Source organism: Anguilla anguilla, chromosome 8 (assembly GCF_013347855.1).
Source record: "Anguilla anguilla isolate fAngAng1 chromosome 8, fAngAng1.pri, whole genome shotgun sequence".
In the NCBI taxonomy this organism is placed as follows: Eukaryota; Metazoa; Chordata; class Actinopteri; order Anguilliformes; family Anguillidae; genus Anguilla; species Anguilla anguilla.
The window spans coordinates 22,639,580-22,662,054 of NC_049208.1; the positions used below are offsets into that span (position 1 = coordinate 22,639,580).

At 39.7% G+C, this 22,475-nt stretch overlaps 1 long non-coding RNA gene across 1 annotated transcript in view; it reads right to left on the reverse strand.

Moving 5' to 3' along the window:
- LOC118233243 overlaps positions 1-14,842 on the reverse strand; it is a 32,722-nt gene extending 17,880 nt beyond the window's left edge. Inside the window, exons 1-2 of the long non-coding RNA XR_004766500.1 lie at positions 14,721-14,842; positions 9,784-9,906 (exon numbers count right to left, since the gene is read on the reverse strand). This is a non-coding gene — a long non-coding RNA (uncharacterized LOC118233243). The remainder of the gene's footprint in view (positions 1-9,783; positions 9,907-14,720) is intronic.
- Between the last annotated feature and the right edge of the window lie 7,633 nt (positions 14,843-22,475).

Genomic DNA, 22,475 nt, shown 5'->3' on the forward strand with positions numbered 1-22,475 from the left:
AGCAGTTTTAACTGTTAACACCCCTGTTTTATATCCGGCATTCTGAATACTGAAAACAAGTGCATCAACAGTTAATTCACCTTACTTATCCATAAATATTGCAAAAAATACTTATTTGATTTAATTTGGTAATTATCATCAAAGATATATTAAATCGCCAAATTCGTTGATAGGCAGAGCACTGTTGGATCAACCTTTATCAAAATGTACAACTCACAACCAGATGAAAATTAAGAAATGTATTAAGTTAGAACAAATATTCACATCTAATCTAAAGACAAGGTTCAACTACCCTAAAACAATTAACAAAGGTTACAGGCATGGCAGTTACACAAGAAATAAATGAAAGCAGATGCCAAACCACAGCCTTTGTCCAAAAGTAATCCAAGGATGTGCAAAGACCAAAATTCAAAAACCAAAAGACCGCAGGAGATGAAATGTAGAACGCTAGACCTAGATGAAGGACTCAGTCAAGATGACTTTTGATAATATGACTTTGGATGAACAAAAAATGCCGGATTTTAAAAAAACCTTTACAAAGTCTTTCATATTCACGAAAACATGTGCGTGTGTACCCTCCCCTTGCCCAAATAACAGCTAACTATAATAGATGATCTGAGAACCGGAGACCACTCCTCCATGCTAAATGTCTTCAAATCTATTAGAGTCCTTAGTCTTTGTTTGCAGACTCTCCTCTTCAACTCCCCCCCCCCCCAGGTTTTTAATGGGGCTCAGGTGCATAACTAAGTAAGAACTTGAATGGAATGGATCATGTGATTCCATTCAACCATATTCTATTTAGTACTTCCGCATGTGGTACTGTGCCCTGGAAAAGTAGTACCAGCAGGTTCTTGCCATTCAGTTCCAGCAGACATGAACCACTCATTTAACCAAGAAAAACACAACCAAAAATGTTTAGCAAAGGGCTGATGACCTAGCTGGTCTCTGATTGGTCAAGAAAAAACCACGGAGATTTGTACAAAAAAAATTAAAGACCACAATAAATGGAGTGGCTCAAGTAGATAGACCAGTAAATAGTTACATGCAATGAGCACAGTTCTTGGCCACAGACCCTACTATTTTGCATAAGGTTCACAGCTCTTGCTGTGGGAAAGAAAACTCAAGCGAGCTCCAGGAACTATTTTAGTTCCTGTTGTGGATAGTTCTTGCCAGCTTTTAGTTCCGACAACATGGTGGAAAAGGGGCTAATGATTTTACTGTCCTGACTTCCCTGGGGCCAGGATAAACAGGCATTGTGCCTGGGAAGCCAGAAGGAACATGGCAGGGTGGGGATAGCCAAAGTCCTCAAGGCTGCAGATGGTGTAGGCCTTATCTTATCCTTTGACATGCGAACGGAAGCACAGCCCAAAGTGATCTTCTCAAGTAGAACTGGGTAATTCCCCTTTACCACATACACTTCCAATTTCACTGACTGTCCATTTAGCCTGCTCAATGACACCTCTTGCAGACACTGGTTCTCCTGTATAGGTCTAAAGTGCACTGTTAACTGGTTGTAGGGGAAGTTGCTTGAGTGTGCTTTAACAAAGTGTCTCACAGTGTGGAGACAGTAACCTTGTGTCTGCCCCCCTTTGTAATGACCGTCGTTGTAACCTTGAGTATATGTTTTGTGTGATTGCATTGACTTGAAAGCTCTTTTTCTTCTTTGGTACAAACACGTATTTGTGGTGTTCTTGTTTTTCCAACCATTCCATTCCTTTTATTGACTTTACAGGAGCACTCAAGGTGGCCCTTCTTGCCACAGCTCTTACACTCCAGCTCCTAATCTGCATGATGGCCTGCTTTTCTATTCTGTGTTCCCTTTTCTCAGATGACATTGAGATTTTGTTCTTATGTTCAGCTGCTGAGGATAGTAGGATGTACATTCCAAAAAAAAACTGTCATTTCAATGGCTCTTTTATAAGTAAGTTAACTTCATGCGGCAGATGATTTTGCAAGGCCTCACTCCTCAGGTCACACAACTAGTCAGTCTCTAATAGTGTCAATAAGCATTGAATTGTGCTCTGACAACTTTTTCATAGCAACTACAGACATTTTGACAGACCTGCTCTTGACCATGTTTGCAGAACCTGAAACTTTATGATTTCCTTTCTCAAATGAGAAGGATTTCAATGACAGATACATAGATTTATAGTCCTGGCTGTACAGTAAGTTAAAATACTTTGAATCCAAGAAAGAGTTTCCTTGTATAATGTTGTTTTCAGCCACCATGTCTACAGCCATTACTGTATGTAATCACATCCTCTCCACATTCTGGTCAGAATGTCATATATCCACTAAGGCCAGTCATTCTGTTTCAATGTGCCAACAATCAAACAGAATGATGCAATGTGTGGCTCTTCCAAGCAATATACAATTGAAATATATCTCATATGCTCTAGAATGCTTGTCAGGCCAAAACATGGCTGCACTCCTCTCCTCTTTACTCATTGTGACCTCTCTGTTGCAATCTCGGTTTTGATGGCTTTCAAAGTTGTTTTCTACAGATGCAGTTTCAACATTACTGCTACAGTTCACTTGTTAGGACTTTCAACTACGTTGAGTACAATCGAAGTATCCTGCTTGCTAACCCACAAAACATCACAGGAAACAAACTCCCCAATACAAGACTTCTGAGCAGCTATGTAACTAAGTATCGTTTATTTACTAGTTACCTTTTTTTTTTTTAGCTTCTGGCAGCCCTGAACTAAATGCATAACCTTGAAATGAAAACTGGTATAGCCAGTTACATAGCCATGTAGGGGATAGCATAGAATTGTATTAAAACTGCCAGCTACATAGTTTGCTAACTTTATTTCAAATTAAACTACCAAAGTACGACTAATGCTGGCGACAATTACAACATCATTTGCTGTATACATGTAGCTAAAATACTGTTAGGGTATAATTCTCTTATAATACAGCTCAACTGTAATCAAAATGTTGAGCAACATATGCAATTTTTACACCCTCCTAGCTATGTGGGACTTATGATGAGATCATGGAAATACCCTGTCATCGTATCATATAGCACAAAGTCAGTTAAGGAACTGATTTTTACAGTGTGTGAGTACCTTGGCCTTTTGTGCTTACATTATGCTTACATTTTCTTTGTGATAATGTCTGCTCAAAATAAAGCTGCAAAGTTACATGCCACTCATTTTGTTTTGGCACTGCTTATTTTTTGAGAAAGAATCTGGTATCTGACAGAAATGGGATGAAGGTTGGTAGCATGAATAAATTGAACCAAATGGCTAATTTGTGCATTTGGCCCAAAAAACTGCCCTACCCACCCCCCACCCCCTCTTTCCCCCCAACTACCTCACCAAATGAAAAACCCGGGACGCACCACTGATCTGAGGCATTTCACATTTCAGATATGTGATCACCTCTGTGGGTGCAAAATGCATTGGAAAGAAATGCATCAATAACTATAACTGGCTTAACTAAAATTCCAAGGCTGCACAAGAGGTCTCTGGATTGTTCTGGGCTGGAACTTCAATGAATACATTTTTGGAGAATTTGGTCTACCATTCAATTTAATCACAAATGTACTGCTGATACAATGGTATATGATGAGCCTGTGGCCAGCAACAGCCAGGGCAGCTGTGCAGCACCTGCCTACAGAAGTAAGCATTTTGATCAAGATTGCAACATAAAATAATCTTAGGGGGAAAAAAACTTTAGAAATTCATAATGCACACTGTACATTTCCATTAGGAAAAATTGCAACTCAGCTCTTTAAACTTAAAAAAAATTAATAAATAAATAAAAAATATAAATATTGTAACTGAGCACTGTCCCATTACATTAGCTTGAATTCTTGGCCCATAAACCAATAAAAGCAGAGACATATTATGTAAAGCAATCATTTTTTAGGTAAGAAAAATAATTATTTGTGAAACATTAGGAAATTGCTTTCATAGGATCAAATTACATAGCACTTATAAACAGAACAGCAAGTTTCCATTGTCAATAAGATTAAAGACTATATTTATTTATAGATAACTATCATGACCCTCTCACACTGTGAAATGACCCAGCCATCTTTCTCTGCCTTCAGTGCCTGGGTTAGGATACCAAACTTCAGTCAAAGCCTAATTGTACTGCCAGCCACCCAGCTTCTATTATCAGGATACAATCAGAAAGCCTGAAGAATGCTAGCACGATGTCTATGCAGATAATGCTTCCGTGACTGACAAGGTACATTGCAGCATTAGCAACAAATCAGGCCATTGGCTTTGTTTGCCGCATTAGCAGCAAAGCAGACCAATGGCTTTCCTACTGCAACTCTGTATTTACTAGCCCGTAGCACATTCGACTTCCCAAGCTAAAAATTAATATTTATGTATACTGAAAACTCAAATAATGACTTGGGCATCCATAAATACACTTTGAGCAGCTTATTAAATTCAGTTCATAAACCTAATGATATTTCCTGCAGATGGGTTTTGCCCCACGCCTATGGGGGAATCTGACAATATTCATGAGTGTGAGTCCATAGCTTTGATTCATTATTAATGATGTAGAAGGATACAGCGAGGGCAGTACGAGAGACAAAATCCAGACTCTCGCCTAGGATAAATAAAAACCACATTCAGCATTCCGAGATTGCATAACACGAAAGTGCTGATAATGCACTGATTATGCTGAAAATATTTCTAGATTATGCAAAGGTATCATAATTCCAGTGTATTTAATACGCAGACCCATGAGGAGTTTCCACATCGCTGTCACAGTTTGGAAGTGCAATATTAAGTGAAAATGTTACAATCAGAACTGCCAAGTTATTTTACAGAAGACCTACAATGGTTCACACTTCCTTCCTCTGCTCTTCTGTTTTATGTGCTTATAAGCATGTGATCCATTACTTAATTGTGTGTGTGCGCGCGTGCGTGTGCATGTGCATTTTTTCTTTGTGCATACATGTGAGCGAGTCAACTGTGCAACACTGCTAGGTGGGTGCTACTAATAAACTCCACACTGTTTGTAAAAAAATAAAACCGCAAGTTTGGCCTGGAGCAAATGTGTGTTCTACTGTTCGTGAGAAATACTGAGTCACTTCTAATAAACAATAATATATTAACACGCATCATATTTTTATATAACAATGCATTATATTATAAGATATATATGTAAATGGAAACTAGTGAGCTCTAAACCTGAGGAGGCAATCCATATCTACGTAAATTTCAAAATGTTTTTTAAAAATATTTTTTAAAAACGTTCAGTCACTCAAATTTTAATCACCACCACAGTACAATTTATATGTAATTTTGAATACGCATTATTTTAAGTGCACAATGCATGTACAAGCTCCTGTTGTACAGCCTTGGAGTATTCTGAAAAAACAACATGTGAATGACATCATTAGATTATTTCAGGCCATGCCTGTGCAATAACCTTTTACTGTTATTAATTATTAATAGCAATGAAATTGTACAAACAACATAATTAAAAAAGCATTTCAGCATTCAAACTAAATCACAGTTCACACTGCACTTAACTGTAAAGTTTTAACTGTTGTTTAACTTCTTATTCTAAAAAGAAACAAATATAAATATAATATAATAGGTGATCATAAAGCATTCTTCAATATTTAGAATAATCCTTCTTCAACACTGTTGAGTTTCAAAGCAACTTTCTCCTCAGTCATCATTTTCCATCCATTTAGATCCATTTAGTTCTTTAGAAATCACATTATTTTTGCCTTAATTCGACTTCTCCTTTATTACATCCCCTGCCATTACTCACCATAGATGCCATGAGTCAACAGAATGAAGGTGTTTCTTGGCAACTCGATATGGGAATGTAGACTCATACTTCCCCCAAATTAACAGGTTCAGATGTCTTGACATGACCTCGCTTGTGAGCAGGGCTTAACATCTCTTTAGCTCACCAGCTACTTTGCCAAGTGGTTTTCCAAAGTCACTAGCCACTCAACATTTTCACTGGCCAAAATAAACTAAAGTGACTGAAATCATGGACGTCCATCTGTCAAAGTTAATGCTCTTTACCAAGCTGTTGTTGTTTTCTGTGTTAAGTGCGGCAATCGGTGTCAATTCCGTGTTTTCCGATCGCAAGCTCAGAATCTGAATCTGCACTCTCCAATAGTTTAACATAACCGATGCTTTCGCATAGCTAGCCCTTACCAAGCCCTATGGAATAGCCCCGTACTTCTGACGTACCCAACAAGGAGATAATAGAGAATCAGAAATTACTGCATTGCTTAAAAAAGGGCAGTTGTCACACGCATTGCTGATTAATTCCTATTGGCTGGACCTTTGACAGAAATGTTGCGATTGAAATAATCCAAGTGCAAGCGGGTTGCAAACTGGGAAAAAGCAGGTGTCATTTTGAGTGTGAGCCGAATAAATCGGAGTGTGGGCAGAGCTTTGAGTGTGAGCAGAATAAATCTGTGTGACCAGGGCAAATCTGAGTGCGCAGATTTGTGAGAGAACAAGGGAAATTCTAATCTCAAATTAATTTCTTGCACACATGACTTTTGGCATTGAAGTAATGTCATATTCTTTCTGTTAAATGAAGAACTGCCATAGGTGAAAGAATAATCTTTGTCAAGGGGCTTGTTGCATCAAAATGTCAGTCTGGACTATGTGTCCCTGTGTGATTCTATTAAATTAAGTTATATATGTGCCACTATGTGTTGAGTGCTCCAGCTTTTATTCAGATTGTTTCACCCTTAAAAGAAGTTCCCTGCATAAAAATGTATGCTGCAATTCCAACATGATTCAGCCAATATGGATGTAAATACCTGCTAATAAAAGATGAGTCTGCACTTTGACCTCATATTCATATTCATATCAAATGTGCTGGAGTACAGAAGCAAAACAAGAAAAATCATGTCGTCCAAAAACTAGGGGTGGTAGGTTTTGTCGCCATTATGAATATGTTGTAAATGCATAGCATACTTGTATATTCATGGTTATATGTATTGTATAATCATAAAAAGCTGCTCCAAAATCTATTAAATGAATTGTGGACTTCTTATACTCTTTCATGCATTGAAATGTTGGGTTTCTACACTGCTAAAAATGCACCACGGTAGTCTACTGCATGTGATTGTATAAATTGTATACTGTCTCCCAAAGCACAGCACTTGAATTTATTTGAAATGGTATTTACTTTAATGGCTGTGCTTTAATGCTAAAAGATGAGTGCACAGAAAATGAACAAGTATGAATAAATGAAAGAGAACATTTCCCCATACTCTCACACAAAAATGTATTTCTTGCACCCTCAACATCTGACATGAAAACAACAGCATAAAAATGGACACAATTGCATGGACATAAACGAAGAGGTAAGAACACTTTCTGCGCTAGATGCATTTTAGATATGTTGGTAGGGGAGAGATAACAGAACTACGTGACTTGTTTGGATGATGATATAGCTTTTGGGACAAGGACAGTCCACCACAACAAGCAGCTCCAGCTGCTTAGGTATTTTTCAAAGCCATTGATTTCTATTTTCTTTTTAGAAATACTGGTGTCTGAGCGCCTACAATTGAATGACTTCCAGGGCTACGGTAAACAAGTTTCGAATCATATTCATCGTTCTCATCATCGTCATCATTCCTGCTTTGTATAACTGCCCTATTTTCACTGATAAAACACATTAGACACATTGGTCTGTATCACCAGAGTGAGCCAGGTTTCATTTAACATGTGGACATGCAGGTTTTCTCAAAACATACAAGTGTATTGCCTCATGCAGGGAGGCGCATATATACCAGAAACATACTGTAGGGACTCGTTGAATTCCAATTTTTCTGACTGTAACCACCCTGTGAATAATGGCTCCAGTCTCCTTATACCACTGGCAAGTAATGTAATTGAATCAGTGAACTGGAAAAATAAGGACTTGGTTAGAGACTCCAAGAGAAACCTTTGCCTTTTTATTTTGAAAATCAGAAAAAAACATTGTCTCTGCAGCTTTGCAGATCAGTAATTTCAAGGATCTCCAATCAATTTCTAATTCACATCCCAATACAGATTTCACCTTTGAAATATTCACATGATTTGTGTGAACCTTAAGACACAAGTCAGACAGACATTTTTGAGAAGTATCAGCACAGAGTGGATACTTCAACAGTAATGCTGTGAAGAACTTGAAATTATGAAACCTAGCAATGTCCATTTCAGTGCATATGATGAAGAAAACAATAGAGGCACATTTCAGCAATAGAGGTACATGTTGCACTAGCCAACAATTTACAGATGGTAGCACAAACTGATGACATCTGGGCCAGTGTAAACAGAGATGACATCCCTGATGACAGCTTGAGAGCCTTCACAACTGGGGATTTCCACGAGAGCAAGCAATCTGGCTGCATATGCTGTTGTTGTTTTTACCAAAAATTTCAGCTCAGGAAGAATATTTTTTTCCCCCATTGCCACCAAGGAGGAATTCGCCACAATGTTCGGACAGTAATATTTCATAATGTGTGGTTTGGCAATTCACTAACACCTGCAGACTGTACAAGAACACCCAGAAAATGCTACGGTTTGGACCATGTTGCTTCACTGTTTACACGTTCCCTTAAGACATTATACATGATTTCCTAACAGGCAACATCTCCACTATTCCAATGTTAAATGAGCTTGTTAAGGAAAAAACAAATCACTGTGGTCCCGCTCAGCTATGAAATAAAAAAAATGTACCTGCACGGACAATGGCAGACCTTCCAGACCACCACCACTTTAAGCACATCCTGAGAACAAGTGCCCATTGGCTGGAAGTGCCTCAGAACAACAGGCCATTTTTAGGTTGCTTCCACAGATGATTAGAACTGAAAAATGTCAGGCGTGGGATTTGTGCATCTTGTCAGCGAAGTGAGGATTAAGTGAACCATGTTTCATTTTCTAAATCCAGCAGTTTTAATCGCTGACACCCTCGTTTGATGTCCGGCACTCTGAATACGGAACACAAGCGTATCGTCAGTTCAAACTGCTTGGGGGTTGTGGTTGCAGACAGGGACTGTCTTATCCGAAAGCTGACAGATTTGCTTATTAAGTTGCCTTGTGTCAGGCAGGGCTAAGCCTTATAATATTATTATCAAAAGATTCATTGTCTTACAGTCTTTCCAAAGAAATGAAACATGAATATGTTTGGTGGTAAAACAGCTCAGCTTTTGAATATCTCTTTAAAAAAACAAATGGAAGCTTACCACTGCTTCTTATCGCAGGGGTAGTATTTTAAGGACAAGTAAGCGTCAAATCCCGCCAGTTGCAATCTCCACCTTAAGGTGAAATATTTTCCATTTAACAAAACCAAATCATCCCACGTTGGTTTCCAAATGAAACTGGACCCACTTCCATAAAAATGTAGATTTCAATGGTCATGCCTTGACAACTATTATCTACATAGACATTAAGATATTCACTCAATGATTTCAATATCACAAATTGCATTCAAACTTCACCAAAAGGAACATTCTTTATGCGGCACATAGTTGTGCGAGTGTCCGAGTGTCTGGGTTTCCTCCAGAAGGCAATAAAGCCATAAAACTTTCAAAGGAGAGAAAACTCTCCAGGACACCCCAGTTAGACCTCCAGGGTCACCCAACTTGCCCAAGGCTGTTTACTTTGATGTTTGTGGAGCAAGGAGGGGGATATAGAATAAACTGATTTTTTCCCCTGGTAACAGAAATTATATTGTCTGTTTCTCAAAGGTAATAATCTAAAAACTACATATCCAACAATCTCGTTCTGTGAAACTGGGGACATAATCATGCCATCTACTCTCAGAAAAACATGGATACAATACCTGGAGAACATTGTTGTCTTTCTTGCTCTGTTGCAGGTATTCCCAGGGAAGCATATGCTGAAAAAGTGCTTCATCATCCACTGCCCTGGACTTCTGATGGCATATGGCCCACTCTTGTATGCACTGTGAGGCAAAGCATAAATATTTTATAAAAATTGCACACGTCACATAGTGCACCTACGGGAATATTGCAATGACGCTCGTAAGAAAACTAAAATATAAAAAATTAGGAGCAAACTCTCCACCCTGTGCAGAAACAGGAGCTGTGCCCTTACGTGATCTCCCAGTGTCTGTTAGCATAGGTCTGGATGCTAGATTAGGGGCAAATGTGAAGTCAGACCCCGCCCTGATGGTGCACATGGGTGCCTTTCTCCAACGCCCTAATACGCAATGTAATAAACTCTCTGAAACTATTTTTCACTTTTCTGTGCTGATTAAACTGTTGTATACATCTCAACAATTCAAGGTACTGTAGAATGAAGGGAGCTTCAGTATCTACAGGCCCACAGCAGAAGTGAAAGAAAGGGGCAAAAAAAATCTACCTAAACTTGCAACTTTTCAGAGGGAAAATGAAGATGGGGTGCCCACTTTATCCACTCCCACTCCAACAAGGTGGCGTTAATGGAGTACCCTACATTATGCCACAATAGTTAAATTACTGTAAGTTTACCCTCTGGAAATGATCTTTCAGATGTTATTGAAAATGGTGCTAATCAACAATGTCGTCATCAATAGAAAGGTACCAAAGATGTTTGGGACTGTGGTCCCCATGGAATAAGAGGAGCCAGGGCAAGGACATATTGCTCAGCTATAGGGAACCTCTTCGCAAAGATTCAGAGGAATCTCGCAATGGTAGAATTGTTTTTGGTGGGTATAATCAACAAAATAATTCTATTTTATATTTCTGAAAAACGCTTATATTTTCGTATGGATTCAAAGTCCCATCATTCAGCTCCCTTAGTTCTAAAATAAAGTCTGGAGTAGTCTCTACATCACTGACAAGGTTTGAATGAAACAATAACTGCAGCCTAACTTTTTCTTCAGACTCACTGCGCCCAAAAACGCAAGGCATGAAAACTGTTCATATTCATTTTTAAGGGCAGCTATGCATTTTTATGTGTAGTCACAGACATCATTTCTCCCTGCTCCACTGTTCAGAACGAAAGGAAATCCATTACATCAATCCATTAAATCATAACTGTGAGATTACACTGGCTACGGATGGTGAAGACATTGCCTCCCCAGAGGATGTGTGCATGAGATTTAGCACTCTTCTTAAGATGAAGATTGAACAGACGCATTATCTTACCAAAAGGCTCAGTGAAAAAGGCTTGATACAATGTGGTAGGCCTGAGCTAATTTGCTAGCTCACTTAGTTACATAATTTATGTTTGCTTGCAACATTTTTTTAAATGTTCTTATTAATTCCTACATCCTACTGAAAACAAAAATAAAAAAATACAAACATGGCTGTGTAGTACTGTCCCTTGCCAAGGGAAAGGGGAGTGTATATTACGGGCGATGTGGTTGCTACAAGTGAAGGAGAATCTCAACCTACCAAATACTGCGGTAAATGAATTAAAATTGCATTCCAAGGTACTGTATTGCCATCTAGTGGGAAGATCTGGAACTACCAATTCAAATGTGTTTTTCATTCAGGTTTGAAGAATTAAATAAATAATCAAATACATAACCACATCACAAATATATCAGCTTAGTTTTTTAAGCTTTGCCTGCATGGCTAACATGCAATGAAAGTTTTGAATCTCCCCTTGCCCAGTGATCAAACTGTTGTAGTATTGATAGACAGACAGTCTAGACAGACACAGATGTTTTGTAAAGCACAATTTACAAACAGGTGGTCACACAGCACTCACCAAAGTAAATGTTCCAAGGGGAATACAAAAAAAAAATTTGAAAGATAGATTTACATAATTTCTAGAATTTGTAAAATCCATTTCAGTTGAAAGCTCAATAAATCTTTTTCAATTTTGTGACTGGGCTCCCAGGTCATGAGCCATTATTGAGTGGTCATGTTGGGCTCAACTGTCTCACTGGATTAAATAACTGGGCCTTGACCAGGATAGATCACCTCCTGGCCTGTGCCCAGCCATTTGGAGTATGGCTTATAGTGAAGCAAATTTGACTGATACATATCTCCAAATGTCTTGAACCTTACATGGGGCAAATGAACCCAAAAGCAATGCTCCTAGTGTTCTGTGGGTATTACAATAGGGAACCTGCAGTACAGAAATAATTTTCTGCTCATAAAACAGCATACTATATGTGTTAAAATGTTGCATGCATGTAAAGCTCATTCTGGTAACATCGGCATGTATACATACGCAGACTCATACAGTTATATACGTATAAGAAATACACAATTGTATACGGAACACACAACGACCATATATGGCATATATGGTTTGAAATGGAATCTTTAGATGTGCCCGTTGGATCCTTGCTGCCTATACGTGAGCTGCTGAGACAGATGGACGCATTGGCACCGGCAGTCAGGACAGTCAGCTCATCCGGCTAGCGGGCGGGCGGAATGTGTGACCGGCGGGGTTTTCCTATCTGGCACACCCAGCCTACTGTACCAGCTGTCCTGGGTGCGACAGCCCATCGCCCCCTGAAATCAGGGACATGGTGGGCACTAACTGGCAACCCATCAACCCACCACTTTAATATATGTACAGTACAATAAGAATATATGCAAATATATCACTTGGTATTTCGTGTGTAGGTTTTTAAACATAATTTAAACATTATTATTATTATTATTATTATTATTATAATACACATCCATGTTATTTATGATAAATTATGATAATATGGTGCATTACTAACACCCCATATTATGCTGATATGTTTAGTCTAAGTGAGCTTACATTTAGTGCTTTATTGATGCCTCACTTGCACTTTGGTTTGGGAATGTTATTTTTAGTCAGGTATGGCACTGGTGGTCACATAACCCCGGTGCATAACACCAGTATTTCAAACTCACATTTCCCCAGAAGATCAGTGTGAGTACACACCTACCCACTGTGTGTATTATTTTAGAGAAATTATTAATGGAAAAGTCCTGGCCAGAGCTTTTCTGACACCTCTTCCCGCCCTGTGGGGATGGCTTAGGCAGGGCATTTCAATAACGCAGCAGTGGGGACCAGCAGGACCCAAAGGCCATAATTAGAAAAGCAACCACGCAGAGTGGCAGAGCAAGGGAGAGAGTGTGTGTGTGTGTGTGTGTGTGTGTGAGAGAGAGAGAGAGAGAGTGAGAGAGAGAGTGTGTGTATGAGAGAGAGAGAGTGTGTGTGTGTGTGAGAGAGAGAGAGTGAGAGAGTGTATGTGTGTGTGTGTGTGTGTGTGTGTGAGCGAGAGAGAGAGAGAGAGAGTGTGTGTGTGAGAGAGAGAGTGAGAGAGAGAGAGAGAGTGTGTGTGTGTGTGAGAGAGAGAGAGAGTGAGAGAGACATACAGGAAGAGCTAGCATAATATACTTCTTATAAATTTATTATTTCAGTGATAATATTCAAGAATGTTAAGAGAAATCAACTGAATACCTTTGAAGAAAAAAAGTGTTATTATTGTCAAAGCAAAGTAATATTGGTAGCATTCAAATGATCTTAAAATGGCAGTGATTAATCTACTTCTAAGGTTAGAGTAACTTAGCACTGAATGTTGAAAGGACAGCAAATTATTGAAATGGAGTGAAAAATTATGAATACTTACGAACACAGCAAAAACTGTGTTGAAATATTGATGAATTTGTATTTACATTCAGCCTATCTGAAGTTTTTTTTGTTGTTGTTGTTTAGAGTATAGTAATTCATCTTCATGAATGAGTTGATTCAGTTTGATATGACAACATGAATGGGATGAATTGGCTTGGGCCAGAATTAATTACTTCTGAATTTATGGAACGAACCAAGGGGAAGGGACGAGATTATATTGATTCTGAAACTTAATTAAACAAAGCACTCATTTGCCAAGCTTATTGCATACAAAATCCAATTCATCCGGTTACAGGTGGGCAACTTCCAGCTACAATTTTTTTTGCTGTTGTTTTTTTCTTTTGTTTATTTGTTTGAGGAGGGGGGTTGTAGCATGATAACCCGGTTATCATACATGATTATAAAATAGATAATGACATCAATTTAAGGAGGGGGACATGGCCCCCACCATCCCACGGCTGTAAGGAAGAGATCCGTTTGTCCATATTTTTCACCCGTTTTAAATGACCAATGACCTGTCCCATTACTGATTCTGAGCACACATGCACCCCCTCCAAAATGCATGCAGCCTGCTCGTCCAGTGAACAATTCACTGTAATAGCAATAGAATAAATACAATAGAATAGCCTGCACACTGGCGCAGGCTGGCAGCAGGTGCCTGATGGACAGTGCATGCTGCTACTGAGAGTAGAGGTTGTCCTGGCAACTGAAACCCTCCCTCCCAGGTTTAAGCTGCTCATTGGCACTCGGGTCACTGTGCACTGGCAGAGCCTGGATTCAAGCAGAGCCACAGGCCACACCTCTGGTGCCTCTGCCATGTGAGTTACATGGGAGCCGATTTCTCACACATTTATAATGAAAGATCACACTAACAAAGCAGTCCCCCATCACCAAACTAACTCTCCCCCTAAACACACACACACATATACATAGGCACATTTTTTAAATGACACCTGTGCTGTGCTATTGTGATTTGTGATAGATAAGAGCATTTCTAGTCATTTCTTTTGTCTAGGAGCAGAAAAAACTGTTTTTATTTCAATTCACTTAAATTTGCCAATTGGCATGGACAGCAAAGGAATCAATCGGTACATTTCAAGTAGTGCAAGCTGGAGAATCCTTATTCTCTTAGACAATAGAAAACTTAATGGAAATTCCTGACCTTATACCAAAGCCTCAGAAGGAAGTATATCAGCGATTCCTCACCCCAAATTGTAAATACAGGAACACAAACTAGGCAAGCTTTCTTACAGAGCAACCAATATTTTTAGCCCTCACAGCAGGCTGTACAACTCCAAGCTTGAAGGTGTGAGCTCCGCTCTGCGTGCATGCAGGCTTCATTTTTCATTACCGTGGTTTGAGCTTCTAAACAACTGCGTAAAGCAGGGGTGTCCAATCTTATCCGAAAAGGCCTGCTGCATGTTTTTGCTTTAGCCTGGCACTAAGACACCTGGTTCTCACTAAACGAGGTCTCGAATGAAGACCACGATTAGTTAATTAGTTGAGAGTGTGTCATAGTGTCGGGCTGAAACAAAAACCTGCATCTGCCCTTTTCGGATAAGGCTGGACACCCCTGGTGTAAACCAGCGGTGGTTCACTCCTACATCGGACCACGGCAAAACGTTTTCATGTGCAGTCCGCAGCTGTAGCTCACGACTTTATCAAAATGTCTGATTAAACAACACAGAGCTGATTATGTAACTAAGAGCAGAGCTTGGCATGAAATCCTGAAACAGATCGGCCCTTGCTGTACACCCCTGCCCCACCGGGTGTCTCTCTCAGTGATGCTCAATGCAGCATGATGTGATCCGCGAAGCAGCGTAGCTGTAACAACACCAGAATGCTGCTCTCTGCCTAGCAACCGTTACCTGCAGATCATCATGCACCGCAAACACTAAAGCCCGCCACTAATCCTAGCAACCGTTCCTGTAGCTATCTCTCATTCTGTAAGAATAACAGTGCAGGTCCACAATGCAGACACATACACCTACAACGTGAGCGCTGGAAAACCGTTGCTTTGGAAACTAGACCACACTCCTATGAATATTGACAATAGCTGAGACAGATAGATGAAATGGTGCAAATTATTTGGTATGAAGGTTATAGTAAAGGCAAAAAAAGAAGAAAATCCATTTGCAAATGTGCAACAGGAACGAAGAAATGTCGAGCTGAAAATGGAAACCTGGTTTGTTCAGCACTTATCCATCCCATCAGTCAGTGGGGATCCCATTTTTAGTCATACTTTCATAAGTGTCCATCTCATACTTGATTGATGGTGTCAAACGATATTTTCATGGTTGTCAGTTGGTCTAGCCAGCTGAAGGACTCATTTACAGTGCACTTATTCTAGAATAGATGGCTGGCAATCTTTGCCAATACTGGGCAGCTGTGCTGATGATGATCTACAGACATACTGACATCTTTCTTCCACAGTCATAGTAATTATAGTCAATCAATGAATCAGTAATAATCAATCAATCTTCGTCGTCCCATGAGGGAAAATATGGTTTGCGGCCACAGTGTAAAACATTTACTAAAGACCACATTAAAATTGACATTTGTATAGAAAACCATACAACAACAAGACAATAAATCAATAAATAAATGACAAAACAATAAAAACACAAGATCTCGCCTAGAAATGAAGTGAAAACAGTGCATTTCTGCAATATCTCTGTGCAAGGGAACAGAGAGGCTGGCCATTGATGAGCATGAGCTATTTCATGTTAAGCTTGACAATTGCCATTAAGACAATGGAGGCAAAGGGCAAACATAATTAATGTAATTGAGCTCAGAAGAACTGTGCAATTAAAGTTTTTAATTATAGCCTTGAATGTATAGTAGGACTGTGTCACTGTAACACAGGCTCTGTTTAATCTTGCTACATATTGTTTAATATGGGCTAGCCATTACCTTTATATGGAATAAGCACATAACATGCTATATTCCGCAGCTAAACTGGAGCATGCATCACTCCTATTTCCATTTGCCTTGCCATTCTCTTTGTACCAGCTAATTTGTTTCTTTGCTCTGTATCTAATTTCTGATTCCATCTCATTGTATTTCTGATTCTATTCTATTCTATAATTGTGTGCAAAGATTATACATAAATTAGAATTAAGGGGTATGGCAGAGACAAGCTTTTTCTAGCTGCAGTCCATTCATGAGCAGCATGATAATCAACTTAATGAATAATTCAGACGCAGTTTCAGTTACTGGCATAATCATTCACCCAAAGGTAAACATGAATGAAATGTTCAGTCTCCTGTTGCACTGTCACAGGTTTCGTACCCAGAGGGGTGCTATGGGCACAAGAATTTATTCAGAAGCTCAAACAAAATATGATATTATCCTGAGCTCCACAAAGGAGTTCTGTTCGACTGGCCCCAATTACTCTCAGAAGATAACAGGCAGTGATGAAACACAGCTCAGGGCATGGCACGGTTGAGGGAATTTGATGAAACTGACTGTTCGTTCTGATTTTGGTCATTTTGGGTCATTTCGAGTTCCTGAATGGGATATTGACCTTGGTCTGGCGGTTAAAATATTTTCAACAGTAATTTTCTATTGCTTCTTACCTAATGCCTTTTGTTATTGTAGTAAGAGTTAATAAGACAGCAGTGAGACAGCCAAGGTTATTCACACATGATACATTTATACCATGGGTAGGTTACTGAAGCAATCCAAACACCTTCATTGGTATTAACAATGCCTTACTAAATGACTGCACCAGAGGACTTCCAATTACAAGCTGAGGTTTGTAAGCAGTATGCTTCAATGCTGCCCCCTGCTGGACTGTCATACAAAAGACACTGAGGGCAAGATATCCAGTTTATTAGTACTGTATATTTTTCACAGCTCCAGTAAAGAGCTAAATTAGCTGATATTTTCTTAGACTGACTGGTAAGTAAACATATTCTACCAGCCATTACATCAGTGTTTTTATAGATTTTGTGAAAAATCTGGTTTCATAAAATCTCATGGATGCAGCTTCAAACTTTGCCTGAAGCTTTTAAAAAAATAAAATAAATAACAGTGCCCTTTTTATCTGAATTTGGAATCTCTGATTAGGCCTTTCAGGCTGCCACTTCTCCATCTACTCCCATGCAAGAAGTACTTCAGATGAGGTGTGTATACTTCTCCCATGTAATCATCCACAGGCCAGTGACAATTACACTCCATTTTAGTCAAAACTCCCGTTTTTTGGTACATAGTCAGAGGTAATGATACTAGTTCTCAGACTGGAGTGCCTTTTCCCCTAATTGGTCTAGAAAACAGAACAAACAAAAAAAATAATTATTGGTAAGAAGAATTTACCTGCAAGTCCCAACGATGTACTGAGATGTGCAGAGATATCATAATGTAAAGGTCTGAAAATCACAGAATGAGGAAACGTGTAGCAATTGTGTGTGTGTCGGTAAAATTGTAGACCCTGCAGTTACACCTGTAAATGAGCAGGTTTCGGGCTGAAAATAGCACAAATGCAGGGTAGAGGCACTGGAGACAGATTTGCATCGTAATTACATGGGGTCATGGCCAATAATGTTTATTCACAAATTTCCCTTGCGCTTGATTGCATCATAACACCATGAGCTCAATACTGTCAATGTCTAGGGATTTCTTCTTCCTGCTACTGACCTAAAATGTATACACTATATGGCCAAAAGTACATGGACACCTGACATCCAACATTTCATCCTAAATTATGGGAATTAATGGTCCACCCTTTGCTGCTATACCAACCTCCACTTTTCTGGGAAGGTTTTATACGAGATGTTGGATCATTGATGCTGGGATTTGCTTCCATTCAGCTACAAGAGCATTTCTGAGGTTGGGCATTGATAGGGCAATTAGGCCTGGCTCACAGTTGGCTTTCCAACTGATCCCAAAGTTGCTAGATGGGATTGAGGTCACAGCCTGTGCAGGCCAGTCAAGTTCTCCCACACCATTCTTGACAGAACAATGTATAGACCTCACTGTGCGCCCGGGGGCACTGTCATACTGAAACACAGAATCATCTAGAATGTGATTGTATGCCGTAGCATTTAGATTTGCCTTCACTGCAACTAAGGGGCCTAGCCCAAACCATGAAAAACAACCTGAGAGGGGTTTCCAGTTACTTTTGGTCACTATGTATATATATATTCCAGACAGGTAGAAAGCAGAGAAGGTAACAGATAGAGAAGTGATCACAGGAAACCCCCAATGGAGAGCCGGCCCTCGGATTTTGGTGCCCCTAAACAAGAATGTTGTCGTGTACCCAAAGTACTCAAACATAAATCACACCCCGCTTAACAGCTGAATTGTTGTGGCCCCCAGATGATTGTGTTCCTAAATAACCGCGAATAGTGTTTATTCTGGTGGCTGGCGCAGCCCCACCCGCACGGGAGGACTTGAGAGGTAGCCCCCCAATGGACTGTGCCACACGTCTCACTGAAGCTGAGCTGTAAAACTGGGAAAAGGGCATCTTAGGACATAAATCATTTGTCAGAGCATGTGGAGACAAAGGCAATGCCTTCAGATAAATATGCCACAATGAGAGTTCTAGTTTTAGTGTTCCTCATGACAGATTGCACAAAAATTCCCTACAATGGTTTCACATCATAGAAAAGCATGTCTGCAGATCATTTTGAAGTCATAGTGCAAGAGGGGATCCTTGTAATGGAACAGAGTCTGTTGACTACAATCAGGAGCTGCAGGCAGTGGATGTGAAGTTGTTGTTTCCAATTGACAACCATCCTGCACCAGTGCCAATTAAACAGGCAAAGTGCAGAAGGAAATATCATGCAAAGCATCGGTGTTACAATTCACGTGATGAAGATTAAACAGCTCACACTGTGCTCCACAATGAACTAGCTTGCATAACAAGCATGCCAAAAAAAAAAAAATGACAATGAAATTTTTATGCATGCAATTAAATGCATGAATAAAGCAAGTCAGCTCTACGGGGCATGTGTGATCCAATTAAGTATGAGCAACAGATGAGAACATTTTGATTGTTTACGGTACATATTTGCCCCTTTGCATTTGAGACTGTCATCGGAGCCTATTAATGAACTCTGACATGATATCAGGTTGGTGTGGGTTGTGTAATGCCGGTGCAGTCTGGCCAACTTCAAACCAACAAAAATAAACATCCTAAGACAAGTGGAAACAATGCATAATGGAATAAGACCTGGGTCAGACAATGCATATGGAATAAGACCCAGGCCAAAGAAGTTGTGTAGCCTATTTCATGACTTTCCCATTTCCATAGCACCTCCACAGTGTAAATAAAGGTTAAAATTGCTTAATTTTTGACCACCTTAGTGGTTTCTTTGGAAAGATTTCAGGCTTACAAAGAGCCTGCTTCTGAGTTTATAGAATGTTCTGAAAAGCCGATAATGTGAAGTGGTTCTTTTCTGTCCTTTCAGAACTGCTGTCAGTGGGCAGTGTGAAAGCTAAAGTGGCCCGCTTCGCCCCCTTGCTCCCAATCAACCAGTACTTTGTAGCTAAGACCACTTGCCAGAGTCTATAAAATTACAGGCCTAGCTTGGTGAGACTGCAATATGTCCCTCAATTATGATATTTCAAACGGGTTTTGAGGATCTTAGAGTGGACCATAAGATACTGTAAATCCAGAACTTTTTATTCAATAAAGTTCTATTTTTTCCTCATATACACCAGACATAAAGATTTTCTGCAAAAACATTTCATAAGTAGCTCTTAAACTTATGTTGTACCATGATCAACATAAGTTTATTGTTTATAAATAATGGCATGCTTGTTTTCATTGGAAATATAGCTGACCCAAGTCTGTACTTCATATAAGACTGAAGAAAAAGCTATGTAAGGGGTCCAGACTCAGCAGAAATAGTACAAAATGTCCTTGGTTAAAGTCTGACTTGTACAGTACTGTTCCAAGACTTTTGCTGGATGAATGGACAGCAGTAAGGCTTGACATTACCAACTCCCTCGTCTGCATAGGAAATAAATCCTCTCAGTGCGCTACGTTTTGCAAAGGTGATGACACTTTCCAAGTGATGCATGAGAGTAAAATCATTAAGATTGAAAAGTAATGAAATTCAGGACCTGTGATCTCTTACATAATTGCCCGAAATCACCCCGCTGTGCAGTTGCCCCCTGAAGCTGCTGTCTCCAGGGGCCTCAGTCCCTCCCGGGCGGCGGGTGCGTACGCGCGTGCGGGTGTGGCCCCGGGCCCGGGTCGCTTTGGTGACCTCTGCGAGGGGAGCGCTGTTCCCGTCGCTCCGCTAATTGCTGCGGCCTGCTGCTCAGTTGCCTATAAGAGACCGCCAAGATCAGGCCTGAGGACAGCGCGAAGCGCCAGGAATACTAAGAGGAGGCCCAGAGCAGGGAGAGCTCTTTCCTGCGGCTAAGGAAACAGGCGCTAAGGACATATTTATGAGACGGCAATGAAATATTGATCGATGGGTTTTTTTGGAGACACGGTGAGAATAACACAAAACGATTGAGCCGACCTTTCGACTTGTTTCACTTTCAAAACTTTGTTGAATGTCGTTGTGCCTCAAAAAATGAATAAAAAAAACTGGTAAAGTGTAATGAATTAAATTATGACTCCTCAATCTTAAACTTGGATTAAATTAAATTTCCTATTGAGGCATGTCATGGAATTCAACAAAAGAAGCCCAATAAAAGCACTTAAGTTGCAAAGAAACTATAATTTTCTGCTTCAATCACACTGAAATATTTCATTTAAAAAGTGGCAATGAATTGTCGATCACGCAAACCCTGAGGGCGAGACCAATAAAGGCAGCACTTCTGAGCAAAGTTTAGAGACGAGCTTTCCCAGTACTCTGTAAGCTCTCACGTTTCAAATTATTTAAAGCAACTGCACAAACTAGATTTGCCAGCTAGGCAGCAAGCTACAGTATATATATTTGTTTATTTGTAACATATAATCAGATATTCCCATAACATGGCCCTTGAGGATTCATTATTGGCAACTGCTGAACTTGAAAGAAGACAACCTGTGGACTCAATCTCAAAAACAGAGCCTTGAACCACACTGGGGTCAGGGTCCCACGTTTATATTCATTAGCCACAGCATGTGTGTTGTTGTATTGTATCTACAGTATGTCTTAAAACATGGGCATGAGTATCAACATTTAAGGGTATCCTCCATATGCATTTTGTGCACTCTTGCCTGTATATTATGTATATTCCACACTTGTGTCAGATGAATTCTATTACATAGAAAATATACAAAGTGAGATACAAAAGAGCAATATCCAGAATACGAATTTGTTCTAACTGGCTAGGTACTTTAGAGTCCAAACAAAAACTAAAACATTAGCCATTCCCGTGTGGAGCAAACTACAAACCTCTTTTCCTCTTCAGACCATTAAACGTTATTTCGCTCTTGGTTCACAGCCAAAACAATCTTCATGTCTTTGTAACACAAAGTTTCACAAAGTAACTCAAAGTGAATACTTTGATAGATGTTCAGATGTGATTGCCATAGTACATTTCCAAGCAGAAAGCCATTTTCAAGACCTTTATTTCTCTGACACTACACTTTAAATCTGCTGTCAAGGCAATGTCTGCAGAACGGGTACATGGACGTCTCTTTATTTGTCTCTATCATCTTACTTATTGTAAGGTGAAGGAGGCATAAGCGCCTCAGTTAAAACATTGATTACGCCACTTTTTTCTAAGGGTGGGAATAAGAATGGCAGTCGCAAGGTACCCCCGTACACAGGGTATTCGACTGAATGAATCACAGAGGCTGATGTATCAAAAATATAACAATTTTATTTGGAAAATTATTGGCACTAGTTCTCTTGCATTAAAAAAACATAAGCAAAGAAACAAATGTTTGTGTGAAAATAAGCCTAATGGGAACCCATGCAAAAACAACAAATCAAAAAAAGGGGCGGGGTTGGGGGGGAAGGAGGCCAAAATAGGAGAACGGGGCGGGAAAAGATGGTCTCGCGGAGTTAT